This window comes from Budorcas taxicolor, chromosome 6, assembly GCF_023091745.1.
Source record: "Budorcas taxicolor isolate Tak-1 chromosome 6, Takin1.1, whole genome shotgun sequence".
Classification (NCBI taxonomy): domain Eukaryota; kingdom Metazoa; phylum Chordata; class Mammalia; order Artiodactyla; family Bovidae; genus Budorcas; species Budorcas taxicolor.
This window is the reverse complement of record NC_068915.1, coordinates 87,975,118-87,993,218: the sequence shown is the minus strand read 5'-3', so window position 1 is coordinate 87,993,218 and position 18,101 is coordinate 87,975,118.

The following is an 18,101-nucleotide window of genomic DNA, read 5'->3' as shown; positions in this document are numbered from 1 at the left end:
CAACATCCGCTGGATTATCGCAAAAGGAAGAGAGTTCCAGAAAAACATCTACTTCTGCTTTATTGATTATGCCAAAGCCTTTGACTGTGTAGATCACAACAAACCGTGGAAAATTTTGAAAGAGATGGGAATAGCAGACCACCTGACTTGCCTCTTGAGAAATCTGTATGCAGATCAGGAAGAAACAGTTAGAACTGGACATAGAACAACAGACTGGTTCCAAATTGGGAAAGGAACACATCAAGGGTGTATATTGTCACCCTGCTTATTTAACATATGCAGAGTGCATCATGTGAAATGCTGGGCTGGATGAAGCACAAGCTGGAATCAAGATTGATGCAATAACCTCAGATACGCAGATGACACCACCCTTATGGCAGAAAGCAAAGAAGAACTGAAGAGCCTCTTGATGAAAATGAAAGACAAGAGTGAAAAAGCTGACTTAAAACTCAACATTCAGAAAACTAAGATCATGGCATCTGGTCCCATCACTTCATGGCAAATAGATGAGGAAACAATGGAATGAGTGCCAGACTTTATTTTGGGGCTCCAAAATCACTGCAGATGGTGACTGCAGCCATGAATTTAAAAATGCTTGTTCCTTGGAAGAAAAGCTATGACCTAGACAGCATATTGAAAAGCAGAGACATTACTTTGCCAACAAAGGTCTGTCCAGTCAAAGCTATGGTTTTTCCAGTAGTCATGTATGGATGTGAGAGTTGGACCATAAAGAAAGCTGAGCACTGAAGAATAGATGTTTTTCAACTGTGGTGTTGGAGAAGACTCTTGAGAGTCCCTTGGACTGCAGGGAGATCCAACCAGTCAGTCCTAAAAGAAATCAGTCCTGAATATTCATTGGAAGGACGGATGCTGAGATGTAGCTCCAATACTTTGGCCATCTGATGTGAAGAACTGACTCATTGGAAAAGACCCTGATGCTGCAAAAGATTGAAGGACGAGAAGAAGGGGATGACAGAGGATGAGATGGTTGGATGGCATCACTGACTCTATGGATGTGAGTTTGAGCAAGCTTCGGGATTGCTGATGGTGATGGACAGGGAAGCCTGGCATGCTGTGGTCCATGAGGTCGCAGAGAGTTGGACACGACTGAGTGACTGAAGTGAACTGAACTGAGGTCCCACTTTAAGAATAGTCTGTGTGGTAATTGTTTTTTTAATTGTGTCAACTATGCACTTGGTTGTTTGTCAAGCACCAGTCTAGGTATTGCTAGATATTTTTTGATTAACATTTAAATCAGCAAACATTGAATAAAGCATATTATTCTCCATGAGGTGAATGGGTCTCAACCTATAAGTTGAAGATCTAACGAGGAAAGACTGAGGTCTCATGAGGAGGAAGGAATTCTACCTCTGTATGGCTTTGGACTCAAGACTGCAGAATCAGCTCTCTCCTGGCTCTCCAGCATGCCAGCCTGCCTCACAGATTTTGGGCTTGCCAGCCTCCACAATTGCAGGAGTTAATTTCTTAAACTAAATCAATCTCTCTCCTCCCTTCCTGCCTCCTTTCCTTCTTCTTCCTCTTCTTCTTTGACTCCTCTTTCTCCTCCTCCTTTCTTTTTCTCTACTCTCTCTTTTTCTCTCTGTAAATGCATCCTAATTGTTCTGAGTCTCTCAAGAACTTTGACTAATACTGTTGCAGGAAGGGGGACCCCTTCCATGTCCCGAAACTGGGTTCTTGTCTAACACTAGGAAATGAATTGTCTGAGGAAACACATGTGCTGACAAAGCAAGAGATTTTATGGGAAATGGCACCCAGGTGGAGAGAAGTAGGGTAAGGGAACCCAGGAGAACAGCTCTGCCACATGGATTGCAGTCTCGGGTTTTATGGTGATGGGATTAGTTTCTGGGTTGTCTTTAGTCAATCATTCTGACTCAAAGTCCTTCCTGGTGGTGCAGGCCTTGTTCAGCCAAGCTGGATGCCAGAGAGAAGGATTCTGGGAGGTGGTTGGACATGCGGTGTCTTATTTTGACCTTTCCCAAACTCTTCGGGTTGGTGGTGGCTGATTAGTTTCACGTTCCTTATTAGGACCTCCTGTCATAAAACAACTCATGCAAATAGTTACTATGGTGCCTGGCCAGGGTGGGCAGTTTCAGACAGTGTGCTTCCCATAACAATACAGGATGTGAACGTTAGCTATTACTCATGATGATTAATATTTCCTCAGAGGCACAGTAGGACTTTATCTTTCAGTAACCATACATGCTGCTACATCTATCTATTTGAGAAACAATGTCAAAAATGCAATCACAAAGTCATCTCTAAAAAAAAGATATATGTGTGTATGTGTGTATTTTAACCAAGTTTCTATATTTATCCCTAGCAGGTTCCATAAAAATTAATTCCTGGAAATTAAAAAAAAATATTTTTTATTGTCTATCTATGTTTTTATGTTTAAACTTGTGTGACACAGAGTAGAAGCATGTTATATTAATATTCACATTTTATTTAACTATATAAAACTATTTTTTTCTCCTTTCCTTTCCCTACTTCCCCTTCCCTCCTTCCTTCCGTCTTTCCTTCCTTCCTTTCCTTTAACCAGTTCTCTAATAATATTTTGAGGCCTATTCATAATATTTTAATATAAGAATATTTTCACTTGCTATTAATAGAAAACAATTTATTTTAATCACACAATTTCCTGATTTTAGCTCGTATTTAAGAAATAGTTCAGGAAAAGTGTAGAAGTACAGGTGGTCAAGCTTCAAAATTTTTATTTTACTAATAATATACAAGGCTCTGATTTGCTGTGTGTATGTTAGTCATTCAGTCATGTCCAACTCTTTGCAATCCCATGGACTGTAACCTGCCAGACTCCTCTGTCCATGAAATTCTCCAGGCAAGAGTACTGGAATGGGTTGCCATTTCCTTCTCCAGGGGATCTTCCCAACCTAGGGACCGAACCCAGGTTTCCTGGCATTGAAGGCAGATGCTTTACCATTTGAGCTACTAGGGAAGCCCAGTCTCTGATTTGGTACTTTATCCTTTATCTTCAAATTTATTATGTCTAACAATAGGAAATTACTTATTTTCAGTGACTTCTGATCTACAAAATCATTTTTGATTACAAAAAGCCACTTGTGATCCACAAAGATGTTGATTTTATCATGGAGCCCATCCAAACCTAAAGAAACTTCATTGACATCTAGGATTACCTATGTCCTAGCAAGAAAAGGGATAATAGCAAGTGGCCTTAAAACCCAAATGCTGCCTGGGTTTCACTGAGCCAGTTAGGGAAGGCTTCTGCCTTGGGTGGCTCAAGTATAACAGAGATCAGTCCTGCAAGCTGAAGTATCAGGAGGATACTTTAAGCATGCTATAAAGAAGACAGTTCAATGAAAAGGAGATTTATTGATGAATGTTAATGCTATAATGATGGAATTTGTTCTTTAAGGACAATCTTTTCAGTGATAAGGATAACAAAATTACCATAATTCCATTCATAGCTAGGATAATTATTTCTATTTGGAAACTTAAAAAGAGAAGATGATGAAATAAAGGAAGAGAGATTCTTTTATAAAGTACAATAAAAGGGCCAAGACTGGGTCATGGCTCTGAAATGCATGGGAAAAATTAGAATTAGGATCATGAAAAATTCAGCAGTCTATACAATATAAGTAAGAAATAGGAACAGATCAGTGTAATATAATCATAATGTACTTTGGTACTGTTAATGTGGGTTTCCCAGGTGGCACTAGCAGTAAAGAATCTGCCTGCCTATGCTGGAGACATAAAAGATGAAGGTTCAATCCCTGGGTCGAGAAGATCCTCTGGAGAATGGTATGACAACCTATGCCAGTATTCTTGACAGGAGAGTTCCATGGACAGAGAATCCTGGCAGGCTACAGTGTCTGGGGTTGCAGAGTCAGACACGATTGAAGTGACTTAAGATGCACACGCACACCATGAATGTGTCATAAAAATTTTAAACAAAGATGACAAATAATGCTTTAGAAAAGTTATAAATTGTTGATTTTGAAAAGTATTTTCAAAACTTCTATAATTCCAAATATTCTGCTCTCAGTTAGTTTTTCTGTACTAATTGTTGTCTTCTGCAACTTAAACCATGTCATTAGTTTGTACACAAAATGAATGCCTTAAAAACATAAATGAGGTAGGACTGAAATAAGAAAAAGAAAATAAGTGAAGTATAATGTTTTATTACTTACAATGGAGTATAGGGCTACTTCTCTGAATATAAGTAGGTGAGCTATAATCCTTGAGTTAAAACAGCACTCTGCATTTTGCTGCACTAGAACTTGTCATATAACATGTGGTTCACTGAAGGTCATTCCCTCAAAGTACATGATGTGCTGTGTGAAGTTTGAAACTAGTAATCTTGACGGTACATAAAATGGTAGGATTGAAATGTGGTCTGAACAAGATGCCACAAGATGAAATACCAAAAAAAAAAAAAAAAAAGACATTAGCACAGTGCTGTTTGCCTTGGAATCATTTCTATATCTATTTACTTTAGTTTTTTTGTTTGTTTTCATAACCCAAATACTTGAGTTAATTCAGTGGACTCTGCTTATTTGATTTTTGCAATATAAGTAATTATAGCGTAATTTTAAAATGTTTAAATTAGCCCAATAGGTGCAGATTAAGAAAATTTAAGGAAATTTCCTAAATATCTTTAAATTTTACACCTTCTAATAGAAGATGGAGGCTTCTTCCATGACGCTTTAGACTAGAGATTGATCAACCAGCAGTCTTCAGGTATAACCATGTAAGACTTTTAAAATAGAAACATTCCACATAAAAGTCTGTTTTTCAAGCTTCTCTTGAAAACTGAGGACACCTTGGCAGCATCAGGCCTGCTTCCTCCCATGGCAACAGTCAGTCGTGGAACAGTAAGTCGTGACTGCTTTTAGACTAGGCAAGTGTTCTTCCACTTGCCACAGTACCACCTTCCCCCACTCCTGGCCCACCTCATGTAACTCCTATTTACCTTATTTCTATTGGTTTCTGAATTTGTGACTCAGTAAAGGGACATGTTTTAGTTCTGCATCACAAGTTTTTGAGGTAGAGTTGATAAAATACCAGTTTCAGGTGTATAACGTAATGATTCAATATTTGTGAATATTGCAAAGTGCTCTCCGCAGTTAGTCTGGTTAGTATCTGTCACCATACATAGTTTTTTTCTTTTCATGAGAACTTTTAAAGTCTACTCTTTTAACAACTTTCAAACGTAGTCCCCAAAGCATGACGTCATTAGCCTTCTAACAGTGAGACAGGCTGCCTCATGAGGTGGTGGGTAGCCTTGCTCTGAAGTGTTAAAGACGGTTTGAGTGTAGAGGGAATCAAGGAAAGTAGGCGTGAGACTTGGCTAGATGGCCTCTTAAAACTCTTTTCTTCTCTGTACTCCTTTGATTTCCTTCATTAGCATAGCATCATTTTCTGAGAAGTGTTAGTTTTTACAAATTTCACGTTTTTAAAATTTTTTTGCAAGAAAAATAGCAATTTTATATAATAAGAAATCAAGACACAACTGGCATGTTTTAGATAATTAATGGAAGATGTCTATTCCTGGACCAAACGCCTCTCTGTATAATGTATCTGTTCTTTCAGCGTTTGTTTATTGAGTTCCTTCTATGTGTTCAAGATTTTGGCAATGTAGGCTACAGTGAACAGACAAAATAAATCCTTTTATGGGAGTTTGTATTTGGACTTTAGAAAATAAGTAGATAATTTCAGAGAGTGGCAAGTGCTGTGAAGAAAATTGAAACAGAGTGAGGTTGTGTGTGCTCTTTAGAAAAGGTGACTGAAAATACTTTCAAGAAAGAAATATTTGAGCAGCAAATGAATGATTAGAGTGGGTTAGCTATGCAAGGACATAAGGTTAAGGAACAGGAATGAATCTGACGTCTTCAAGATACAAGAAAGCTATTGTAAATGTAGCCTAGAGAGCAAGAGAGAGGGGGCAAGAAATGAAGTCAAATTGTAGGGAAGGCTCTAAGTACAACGGGAAAACATCAGGCAATTTTAATCTGGGGAATGATGTGATCTGATTCAGGGTTTGAAGGGTTTCTATGGAACATTTGGGAAGAAGGGACTGCAGGGGTAGAAGAGGACACGGGGATCCAGCAACCAGGCAGATGCTCCTGTAATCGAGTAAAAGTGAAAGTTCCACAGTCCTGTCCATTTGTGACCCCATGTCCAATGAATTCTCCAGGCCAGACTACTGAATGGGTAGCTGTTTCCTTCTCCAGGGGATCTTCCCAACCCAGGGCTCAAACTTGGATTTCCTGCCTTGTAGGCAGATTCTTTACCAGCTGAGCCTCTAGGGAAGCCCCTTGTAGTCTAGGGTGGGTGGTAATGGTGAAATGGTGGGAAGTGATGATACAAGGTTTATAGTGGAAAGAGAACTGACAGGATTTGATGATGGGCTGAATCAGGAAGAGGGAGAGAGAGAAGAATAAGGACTGACTCCTACATTTTTGGATTGAGCAACCGGAGGAATGATTGCTGGTAACAGAAGAAGTGTAGACTGGGAGAAGCAAGTTCTCCCAACAAAATACATTAAATCTTTCCTGAAAAAATCAGGGCATAAATACACAAGAGAAATATATTAAGTACTAAGCATCAGTATACGTATTTTCACATGAAATAAATATACACACTCCCTCATCGTGGAGGACTCATAGTCTGGTAGGGAAAGCAAAAAAGTCATAAAAAGTCATAAAAATTTATATCCAATGAGCTAGAGATGTGAACAAAGTGGAAGAGGAGGAGTTTTCAGATTCTCATTTCCTTATGATCAAGAGGTAAATAGCTCTAACATGGGCTCACTTGTATGTCTGGGCATGACTTATGAACATAAAAAGAAATTGTTAATCACTATCCATCTATTCTTTTATGGGGAATAGCCTGGATTTTATTTAACCTTTTCTCAGAGGTCTTATTTTCTCACATTTTAATCATTCCTATAATTCTCTGGGAAATCACCCCTTTACATCACATGATGGAAAGAATATGGAGCATGAAAGAAATTTACCTCACTCTGTCTCTTTCTTGTACAAATTCTAATCTTGTTTTCACTCCCTTATCTCTCTTCTGTCTCAACAGCAACCAAAACCTACCAAGTGTTTCTTAAGAGTCTGTTCTGAGCCAAGTACTTGTTTCTTTCCACATTCTCTTTACTTTCTGGCACTTGAAACTTTGAGTATGCTAAAATTTCCAGCTGTTGTTTTAAAAGCATTCATAGACTTCCTCTCTTCCTGACTCAAAGTTTTATTTCTTCACCATCTCCTATCTGTCTCTTTCATCTTGTTCTCCATTTCCACCTTTTTGCTCAACTCACTAGTAGCCTGACAGCCTGCCATGTTTTTACTTCCTATGATTTAGCTCCCTCCCACCTCTCTCCCCAGGCCTCTTTCCCATTTCTTCTTTAATTGGAACTTCCATATCTTTCTTGGTGATCTTTTTCATTTGTTTGTTTTTTTTCCTAGGCTGTTTCCTGTCCATATCACTTAATTCTGCTTTCTCTAACATGGTCTGCTGCCTACCATTTCTTCAGTAAGTCCATATTAAAACAAATTTAATGTTTGAACTTCTTATGTAGCTTAAAATAGTTTGACAATGTTGATTAGATTAAAGATGTTCCAAACATCATTATGAATGGTTAATCCTGCCAAACAGCAAAGCCTGCATTTTTTCCCTTCTTGCTCACTGGGGTTTCCATTGGTGTGTTTTCTTAAAAGGAAAAAAAAAATTGTGAACAACTGATCTACTTGTCTACTTGCCTGGTTTTAGTTGGGCAGTGACTGAGTAAAAACTGTAATTAAGTATGTTCTAGAAGTCCCAAATAAAAATCCAACTAAGTTAGATTTAGAGAAGATAATGAGACAAAAATGAAGATTCACATGAAGAGAAAAGCAAAGAATATAACAGATATCCAAGGTCCTTACACGTCAATAGATATTTAAGAGCCCCTTATTGGAAATTTCTGTCATTACAGATTCAGTAGGAATTATACTTCTTTGAAATTGAACAAGTTCCCTTTTCCCCTATCCACTGTTAGAAAGATTGAAGTCAAATTTGTGGCCTAAAGTAACTTCTCTTTCTTTCTTTCTTCTTTGACCCACTATCAGAAAGAACTGTTCAGGCTCCAGAGCATTTCCTTTCCTTATCTACTGCCTATTTTTAATTTGTCATCTTGTTGCTTAATATTTATCTTTGTAAGCCACCCCAGTTGTTTCTGATGGGAGACTGAGAGATGAGATAGAAACCCTTCCTTATAAACACACCCTTTCGAACCATTTGGTGTCGCTCTTCACCCTGTTTCTACCTCAGTCTTAACTGACTAGAATATGAGCCATTTGGTTAGAAAAGCTGTCACATTTGGAAAGGAGCAGCCAGTCAGAGAGAAATTAAATTGTTTTTCTTTGTCTGCCTGCTGTTCCAAGTTTCTGCTGGCGTTGCCAGTCATTTGGAGAGAGAAGTGTGGGGCTTGTTCAGCTGTCAGTGAGTGTGAAGGAGGTTGGGTGGATGCAAGCCAGCGTCTCCTTTTTGCGGTGGAGTCAATAACTAAAGGCTGGGTAGACCTAGGATAGGCTCCACCAGGTCACCCTAGAGGAAACAGCCAATACTTCTGAGGAAAGAAAGCTTTGTCACTGTTGGGAAGCTGATGGCATTGCTCTCAGAGGCAAAGCTCATATTTCCCACTTTGATATCTCTGACACTAGGAGTCTTTGTGGGCAAAACAACTTTATTCTATTCACCAAAGCTGAATTTGTCATAAGGTTAGTTCAGGCATTCAATAGGGGTGAGATGCTGAAATAGTAAGAATTTCTCTGTGTGAATCAGTCTCTTGAGACGGCCCGGTAGTGTTGGGTCAGATCACTTTGTATTTGTCTGAGAGTGATGGCGGAGATATTGAGAGGTGTGGCTCTCAAGTGTGGTGCGAATGAAGAAGGCGTAGATGGAGTGAATCTATGCTTGCCTGAGAAAAGCTGTTAAGGAAAAAAACTAATCCTAAGATGGTGAAAGATATATAAACCATGGAGCTCTCTATAAAATACAAAAAGTTAATATGTGATGTTTAAATTCAGAAGCCGGCTTGCCAAACATTCAGTGTTAATAAGGATATATTTCCAGACTTATAGCAAAAAAAAGTGACTCAACTGATGAGACATTTATTTAGTGGCCTTAGGACTATGACTCTTGGGAAAAGCACATGTTAGGGACAATAATCGGAAGAAATTTCTCTTCCCCCCATTTTGCTGTTTATTTAGTGATTGCCTGTGTTACTATCTGTACTAAGGGCTTTGACTGCATTGTACTATTTACTACTTACAACAAGTTTATGAAGGCAACTCTTTATCACCTCTGTTTTCGGAATGGATTTCTTCACTGAGACTGAGAAAATTAATGAAAAAACTTGTCCAAGTTTACGCAGCTAGATAATGGTACGGCGAGATTCAAACCTAGGCACTGCTCAAGTTATTTACCATTATACTGCACAGATTTCATTCAGGATGTGTATGTGTGTTCACTCAGTCATGTACAGGACTTTGCAACCCCATGAACTGTAGCTTGCCAAGCTTCTCTGCCTATGGAATTTTCCAGGCAAGAATACTGGAGTGGGTTACCATTTCTTCCTCCAGGGGATCCTGCCGACCCAGGGATTGAACTTGAGTCTCCTGAATCTCCTACATTGGCAGGTGGATTCTTTACCACTGTGCCTCTGGGAAGCCCTCATTTAGGATATAGGTGCAAAAAAAAAAAAAAAAAAAAAGGGTGGAAAGTTATCTTATCTTCAAATCTGTTATCCATATACAGACTAACATTTCAAAGGAATTATTGAGCCATTGACACATTTCTAAGGAACAAAGAAGACAGAAATAAATGCCTCCAAAATAGAACTTTGCAAGAGGAGGTCAAACGTGACTGCAACATAAAAACAGTTTTTGAGCAGATGCTGGAGATTAGTAAGGTACCATATGATGTTTAGTGAGACCTAGTCATGTACTGGGCTAATTTCATCATATGTCACTGGTTTAAAAATAAATTTTATTAGTTTTTAATTTAATTCATTTCTCTGGATTTAATTTTTCTCTTTTAAAAAATAAAGACAACAACTGTACCTACTTTGTAAATTGTTGTGATGATTGAATGAGTTCACATAGTAAAAAATGGTCTGGCACGCAGGGAGTTTTCAAGTGTTAGCCACCACTGCTGTTAGCATCATCATCTCACTGAAATCCTTGTATTTCTCACACCCAGCTCTTACTACATGACAGGCAGTGTTGTAAGTACTTTATTAACTCAGTTCATGTTTGTAATGTACTTGTGGGCTTGTTATCATGTCCAGCTTAGAGTGAGATCACTGAGGCAGGGCTTAGACTCAGGATGGTGGGCTCTGAAGTTGGCTTTCTTCATCATCACCCAAAGGCTTCTACATACTATAAGCAATCAGCCCAACTTCAGACAGCTACCAAGGGCCAGAACTGGAATTGGGACTAGTACTTTCCCACCATACGTCTAGTTCTGCAGTTTTGGGGAGGTGTAACTTGGAGACTGATTAGAGCTGAAACATTCTGAAGATTCAAATGGGAAATGTCAGCTCAATTATCATTCACTGCATGTTCAAAAGACTCAGAATTTCATACCTTAAATAAAGTACCTATACAAACCAATAATATGTGAATGTAATTTTTTACTCCAGGTTTCTGCCTCTCTTTCTTTCTTTGCCTCTCACTCTGCAAAACCAGGAAAGACTATTTATTAGGCCTTTTCCTTTGGATTGTTCTAGATGCTGAGGATACAGTGATACAAAAATAAAGGCAAACTAACTACCTGCTCTCCTAAAATGAAGGAGAAAAATAAAACAATTACAATGCCTAAATGCAAGATACCAACAACAAAAATGGTTGTAGTCATCTTTTTAATGCTGTAACTACTACTGAAAATGAGCTTCCTAAGTGGCACTGGTAAGGAACCATGCTGCCAATGCAAAAGAAATAAGATATGCAAGTACTGTCCCTGAGGCTGGAAGATCCCCTGGAGGAGGGCATGGCAATCCAATCCAGTATTCTTGCCTGGAGAATCCCATGGATGGAGTTGCTTGGCAACGTACAGTCTATAGCGTCACAAAAGAGTTGGACATGACTGAAGCAACTTACACACACACACACGCTACTGATAATAATAAAAGTAATAGTAGTGATAAAAATAATATATGATAGGTAGTAGTGATTGAGGACTTATTCCTGTGAAATACTGCTAAGCATTTTATCTGTATTATATCTTTCAGTTCAGTTCATTAGCTCAGTCATGGTGATACTGCAGATGGTGACTGCAGCCATGAAATTAAAAGATGCTTACTCCTTGGAAGAAAAGTTATGACCAACCTAGATAGCATATTCAAAAGCAGAGACATTACTTTGCCGACTAAGGTCCATCTAGTCAACGCTATGGTTTTTCCTGTGGTCATGTATGGATGTGAGAGTTGGACTGTGAAGAAGCCTGAGCACTGAAGAATTGATGCTTTTGAACTGTGGTGTTGGAGAAGACTCTTGAGAGTCCCTTGGACTGCAAGGAGATCCAACCAGTCCATTCTAAAGGAGATCAGCCCTGGGATTTCTTTGGAAGGAATGATGTGAAAGCTGAAGCTCCAGTACTTTGGCCACCTCATGGGAAGAGTTGACTCATTGGAAAAGACCCTGATGCTGGGAGGGATTGGGGGCAGGAGGAGAAGGGGACGACCGAGGATGAGATGGCTGGATGGCATCACTGACTCAATGGACGTGAGTCTGAGTGAACTCCGGGAGTTGGTGATGGACAGGGAGGCCTGGCATGTTGCGATTAATGGGTTCGCAAAGAGTTGGACATCTATTTGCCATGACATGATGGGACCAGATACCATGATCTTAGTTTTCTGCATGTTGAGCTTTAAGACAACTTTTTCACTCTCCACTTTCACTTTCATCAAGAGACTCTTTAGTTCTTCCTCACTAAAGGTGAAGAAAGGTGGTGCCATAAGGGTGGTGTCATCTGCATATCTGAGGTTATTGATATTTCTCCTGGCAATCTTGATTCCAGCTTGTGCTTCTTCCAGTCCAGTGTTTCCCATGATGTACCCTGCATATAAGTTAAATAAGCAGGGTGACAATATACAGCCTTGACGTACTCCTTTTCCTATTTCGAATGAGTCTGTTGTTCTATATCCAGTTGTAAGTGTTGCTTCCTGACCTGCATACAGATTTCTCAAGAGGCAGATCAGGTGGTCTGGTATTCCCATGTCTTTCAGAATTTTCCACAGTTTATTGTGATCCACACAGTCAAAAGCTTTGGCATAGTCAATAAAGCAGAAATAGATGTTTTTCTGGAACTCTCTTGCTTTTTCCATGATCCAGTGGATATTGGTGATTTGACCTCTGGTTCCTCTGCCTTTTCTAAAACCAGGTTGAACATCTGGAAGTTCATGGTTCACATATTGCTGAAGCCTGGCTTGGAGAATTTTGAGCATTACTTTACTAGTGTGTGAGATGAGTGCAATTGTGCAGTAGTTTGAGCATTCTTTGGCATTTCCTTTCTTTGGGATTGGAATGAAACTGACCTTTCCAATCCACCACTATAGCCACTGCTGAGTTTTCCAAATTTGCTGGCATATTGAGTGCAGCACTTTCACAGCATCATCTTTCAAGATTTGAAATAGCTCAACTGGAATTCCATCACCTTCACTAGCTTTGTTCATAGTGATGCTTCCTAAGGCCCACTCAACTTCACATTCCAGGATGTCTGGCTCTAGGTGAATGATCACACCACTGTGATTATCTGGTTCGTGAAGATCTTTTTTGTACAGTTCTTCTGTGTATTCTTGCCACCTCTTTTTAATAACTTCTGCTTCTCTTAGGTCCCTACCATTTCTGTCCTTTATTGAGCCCATCTTTGCATGACATGTTCCCTTGGTATCTCTAATTTTCTTGAAGAGACCTCTAGTCTTTCCCATTCTATTGATTTCCTCTATTTCTTTACATGGATCGCTGAGGAAGGCTTTCTTATTTCCATGCTATTCTTTGGAATTCTGCATTCAAATGGGTGTATCTTTCCTTTTCACTTCCCTTCTTTTAACAGCTATTTGTAAGCCCTCCTCAGACAGCCATTCTGCTTTTTTGCATTTTTTTTTTCTTGGCGATGATCTTGATTCCTGTCTCCTGTACAATGTCACAAACCTCCGTCCATAGTTCTTCAGGCACTCTGTCTATCAGATCTAGTCCCTTAAATCTATTTCTCACTTCCACTGTATAATCATAAGGGATTTGATTTAGGTGATACCTGAATGGTCTAGTGGTTTTCTCCACTTTCTTCAATTTCAGTCTGAATTTGGCAATAAGGAGTTCATGATCTGAGCTACAGTCAGCTCCCAGTCTGCGCAGTGGCTGCGATGGCCCAGAAGTGCTGTGGAGAGGAGCTACCCCATGCCCAAGGTAAGGAGCAGCGGCTGCGCTTTGCTGGAGCAGCCGTGAAGAGATATCCCACGTCTAAGGTAAGAGAAACCCAAGTTAGATGGTAGGCACTGAGAGAGGGCATCAGAGGGCAGACAGACAGAAACCACAATCATAGACAACTAGCCAATCTGATCACATGGACCACAGCCTTGTCTGACTCAGTGAAACTAAGCCATGCTGTGTGGGGCCACCCAAGACGGATGGGTCATGGTGGAAATGTTTGACAGAATGTGGTCCGCTGGAAATGCGTAGGGCCATTTATAAATGGAGAACAGGCTGATGGGAAATAAGAACTGGAGAAGGATTATCTGGTGATCCAGAGGTGATTACCCTCTCAGGAGACAATGGAAGCAGCAGCATTTATAAACTCACTGACTAAAAAGAGTATAAAAATATGATGAGCAGAGGACAGACCCTTGAGACACACAAAAGGGCAGGAATGATGAGTATCAGTTACCTACGAAGAGAGAAACAGGGCCGTCAGAGAACAAGAAGAGACCAACAGAGTTCTAAATGCAGCAAGGAGCTCAAGGTAAAGGCAGAAGGTATATTTCGGCAGGTAAATGGCTACTGGTATCAAAAGAGTGCTTTATGTAGAGTGGAAGCAAAGGGAGTGCAGAAACCAAATGCATGGGGTGGAGCAGGGTGGGCAGGCAGGAAGTGGCCTCTGTCAGTACAAGAAAGCAGAGACAGGATAATAGCCAGAATGGCTAGGGGGCAGTTCCAAGAACAAAGTGGCATCACTCAGTTCACGTCTAGTCTCTGGGTTCCAAAGACTACTGAGAAAGAAACTGGTATTAGCTCAATGAAAAATTTCTTATGAAACACCAAAAAGATAACCCATTTTTCTACACAGTAGTTGGCTTTCAGCATACAGCCTAACACCCACAGGAGACCTTGGTATTGTTTCTTGAATATGAAGTGAGAAACTCATGCCCTCCAATGTGAACATTTCATTTTTCCATCTCCCTTCACTTAGGGATTTATTTTTGCTGTCAGTCAGAAGGGAACATTATCTGCTGGTAGGTAGTAGGGTTTGATGGAGAAGGGAGAAGATGAGACATACTCTGTCAGCAGGTTACATTTGTATTAGGAAAATATCATTTTGGCAGGAGAGACACTGTAATTTGTCAAGCAGATTAATCTCTGGAGTGGAAAGTCCTAATCAAATGGTGAAGATTTTAATATATCTCTTGGATAGAGAGGTTGGCTGCAGCCCTGTAACTGCTATGGGTGTGAAAAGAGGCTCAGACCATCTGCAAGAATCTAATGGATGGAAGTCATGATAAATTTGGAGAATCTGTATAATTAGGTTTGCTTAGTGTTGGCATGTTCCCACTTTTAGCAATGCAGCAGAATAAGTAGAAAATGCTCATTTAGAGCATAGTGGTCTATGTATATTACATTAAGATTCCTTTAGTCTATCTATAGGTTGTGAATGGCTAGAAAACTAGAGAAATAATCAGAGTAATCTTCCTCTTTCACTCTAATTATATTTGTTATATTTTCAAAATAAACAAAAAGGAATTGACAGGCAGAAAATTCACAGCAGTACACAAGAGGTAGAATTTTTCTTCAAGCTCGTAAATGGCATTCCAGTTGAAACCATATTTAATGGCAAGCTAATTCCAATTATACTCTGAAATTCTTGTCCCATTAGGGGGTCCTTCAGGAAATATATAGTTTTTAATTAATTTTTTTTCTTACTGAAGGATAATTGCTTTACAGAATTTTGTTGTTTTCTGTCAAACTTCAACATGAATCAGCCATAGGTATATATATGTCCCCTTCTTTTTGAACCTCCCTCTCTCCTCCTTCTCCATCTACCCTTCTAGGTTGATATAGAGCCCCCTGTTTGAGTTTCCTGAGCCATACAGCAAATTCCTGTTGGCTATCTATTTTGCATATAGTAACGTAAGTTTTCATGTTACTTTTTCCATACGTCTCACTCCTCCCCTCTCCCCATGTCCTTAAGTCTATTCTCTGTGTCTGTTTCTCCGTTGTTGTCCTGTAAATAAATTCTTCAGTGTATTTTCGAACTGATAGATGTACAAAAGCTGTGCTTTACATGCTAATACTTCTCCATATATTTAATTACAGGAAAGGTGGTAGAAGTAAGTGGTTCTAGAACGCTGAGATATTTGGCTTTGGTAAAGCTTCATTTCATTACTGCAAGGTTAGTACCAACTTCTGTGTATCCTCATGGTAATTAGCAGAGTGCTCTAAGGGTAGTAAATAGTCATAAAACATATTTCAGCATATGAACACAAAGAATATTGTCATATTTTCAACTATAGTAAGAGCAGTTTAAAAATTCCATAAAGAGAATTGGACAGAATTTAAGATTTCAATGCCTGCGTGCTTAGTTGCTCAGGGGTGTTCGACTCCGTGAGATCCCATGGAGGTCTCAATGTATATTGCTAATTACAGAATGATTATTATCCAATTTCTAGCTATTGATGACTTGGGTATATCTTGAATTACAATTTTTAATGATAAAAGATTATATCCAGTGTTTCCAGCTCAGTATAGTCAGAAATGGGCCTCCCAGGTGGCGCCAATGCAGGAGAGTTGAGAGACATGGGCTCAATCCCTGGGTCTGGAAGGTCCCCTGGAGAAGCTCATGACAACCTACTCCAGTATTCTTGCCTGGAGAATTCCATGGACAGAGGAGCCTGGTGGGCTATAGTCCATGGAGTTGCAAAGAGTCAGACATGACTGAAGCTACTTAGCACACACACATGCGCAGTAAGAAAGATGACCCTATCTGAGAGAGTAACAGAGCTTCTGTTGGATATGAAACAGCCTATGGAAATACAATACATATGGCTGGATGCTGCCTAAAGTGTATGTAAACTGCCATTAGTTTATCAAGTTGTAGTATCTCTCCTTTCAAAATCTTAGACAGCTTGTGTGTACCATCTGCTCTTTGTCTATATTCCTTCTGAGCTTTTCTTTATCTGGAAGAATGGTTCTTGAAATTCTTACAGTACTCTTCATACCGTTTGCCACATATTTTGAGAAGCATCTGGTTGGAAGAAGTCCTACTTTCTGTATCTGTTCCCAGCTGTCTAGTGTGTGCCATGTTTCTTGTGAGTCTAGTTTTGTTAACTTTGGGGGTAAATGCTTTTGCATTTCCTTAAGTAAATATTTATGGTGAGACGAATAGCCCAAAGCAAGTTGCTAAGGGTTGTATAAATGAAAGACTCAGGATCAGGAAAACTTGATTAATTTACTTGACGTCTAATTTGCACAAGGTTACCTGAAAGTTGGTGTTTGTTCCTTTTGCTTGATGATTTCAGGATGGACCTTGTCTCTTTAAGGGAGCCTGGATACCTTGACTACTTTCTCAAACATCTGCTCCAGTTTCATCAGGAAGACTTTGGGCTAGCTGTAATTCACATAGCTTTCCCTTCAGCAAACAAGGCACCTACCTGTCAGTAAGACAAATTTTCCAAGGAGCTAAAGAAATGAAGAGTGTTATAAAGGAGCTCTGAATGTTAATAGGGACAGAATTTTCAGTTAAGTGAGCTGTAGGATTGTCTTTTGCTATCTACTTTTTACTTATTTTTATAGCTTTTTTTTTTTTAATAACACTCACATTAAAATTTGGAAATTTAAAACACACAAAGAAGAAAATTAAAATCATGCATAATGCCTAGAAATAATCTCAATAGCTACCACTTTTGTGGTGTCACTATGAAATCAGTACCGTTTTAAGTGCTTCACTTCTATTAATTCTTTTACCTCTCATGATGATATTATGATGGAAACTATCATACTCCTTGTTGTAGAGATGAGGAAACTGAAGCATAGGTTAAGTTACATGTCCAAAGTCACCTTACTGAGAGGTGGCAGGGAGATTCTGCCAGTCTAAGTCCAAGGTCTAACTCTTAACTGCGATGCTGCGTCATCAACTCTTATTTATTCCTATTTACACTTAAATGAAATTCCTTCCAGATTACTTCCAATCAAGTTTTTAAAACAAAATTGAAATGAGACCATTTTTAATTATTTGCCTTAATTTTACTTACCTAACCTTATAAAAAGTGTTACACCACACTATATCTACAGATGTTTGGTAGGTATCTTTGTAGTGAAGATGCTTTAAATTAGTAAAGGGCTTCCCTCATAGCTCAGTTGGTAAAGAATCCACCTGCAATGCAGGGAGACCCTGGTTCTATCCCTAGGTTGGGAAGGTCCACTGGAGAAGAGATTGGCTACCCACCCCAGTATTCTTGGGCTTCCCTTGTGGCTCAGCTGGTAAAGAATCAACTTGCATTGCAGGAGACCTGGGTTCAATCCCTGGGTTTGGGAGATCCCCTGGAGAAGGGAAAGGCTACCCACTCCAGTATTCTAGCCTGGAGAATTCCATGAGCAACTTTCACTTTCATTTCAAAGTTGCTGAGACCCCTGACTTCATTTATCACCTATTTCCAAAAATTTGCTTTGCCTACAGAGCAGTAACATAGTACAGAAGAAAAAGTGCAGGAAGCCAAGTTGGTGTAGGTCTGAGTGAACCACCTTTGGTCAGTCCCTTAGCCATTTTAAGTCTCAGTTTCTTCCTCTATAAAATAAGGATAAGTATATTGATATAGGGCTATAGGGTTGCTATGACAACTAAACATT